The following is a 1,285-nucleotide window of genomic DNA, read 5'->3' as shown; positions in this document are numbered from 1 at the left end:
TCTAATTAGTTTTATTTGACCCAATAAGAAATATAAGGAAATATGTCTAGAAGAAGGTTTCCTCACTTTGAAATTTTCATATTTATGAGTATAAGGAAATCCTACTTCATTTGAAAATTTATTTTTATCTTGAGTTAGTGATAACTTGGAAGATATCTCTAACTCAAGTCTTTGATTGCCATGTGTTAAAGATTGCAACTTTTGAAAAGATGTGATGGCAATGTTTTGGAAAGAAAAGATGAATTTCGAACATGTAATATCAATTGAAGGAAAGTTAAAGGATAGAAAACCTCCCCTTTTGGGTTCTAGATTAGAAGATATTGTCAACAATTTCTTTTCTTCCCTTTCCTTCCTTTCAAGTTCTTCCTTCTCTCGCTTTTCTTCCCCTTCTCTCTTTTCTTTCTCTCTTCTTATTCTCTCTTTTTCTTCCTCTTCTTTCCTATGTTGCTCTATTTTTTCTTNCTCATCTNTCTTCACTCGTTCNCTTCTCTCTCTTTCTTCCTCTTCTATTCTCACTTGCTCTCTTCTTCTCTCTCTTTCTCTTCTTCTTTCTTCTTCTCTTTTTCTCTCTTTTCTTCTCTCGTGTCTTTCTATTCTTTCTTGTTGTTCCCTACGTTTTCTCTCTAGGTCTCTTTTACTTCCCTCATTCAAGAAATTCATAAGTTTATCTCTAAATTCTCGTTCCTGACAATAAAATCCATTTAAACTTTTAATGAATGTTCTACCCTCTTGAATGAGTTCTCTGAAAAGCTTTTGATTTCTTTGATTCTTTTGTTCTCTTTTTATGACTCTAACTTCATTTTGTATGATTGAGGTTTGCACCTCCCTATTAAGTCTATCTTGATTTAAGCTCTCTTTAATATTCCCAATTTGTTTCATTAGTTTCCTAAGAATGTATTGCTTCTCAGACTCACTAATCCTAGACATCCTTTAAAGTAAAATTACTTTTAAAATCAAAGTACAAGACTCAAAACAAACAACAATGAAAACGGACTCTAAGACCCCTAAAAAAACGTACGGACTCTAATGTGACAAAGGTCACACCTATACGTGAAAATCAAACACATGCAAAGACAATCCAATTCTACTCCTATGTCTAGCTATGCTAAAATAAAGCAAACAAGAAAGGTTGCCAAGAATGGAAAGAGCACCAAGGACTCTTCCAATCTTGGACTTTATAAAAGGCCCTTTACAAACCAGAAAATAAAACTAACAAAGACATTGGGCTGACACAAGCCCATCAAATACACAGAAAAATAAAAAAAATACAAAACATTCAATCCTA

The sequence above is a fragment of the Vigna radiata genome, unplaced genomic scaffold, assembly GCF_000741045.1.
Source record: "Vigna radiata var. radiata cultivar VC1973A unplaced genomic scaffold, Vradiata_ver6 scaffold_206, whole genome shotgun sequence".
Classification (NCBI taxonomy): Eukaryota; Viridiplantae; Streptophyta; class Magnoliopsida; order Fabales; family Fabaceae; genus Vigna; species Vigna radiata.
Note: the sequence above shows the minus strand (reverse complement) of the source record.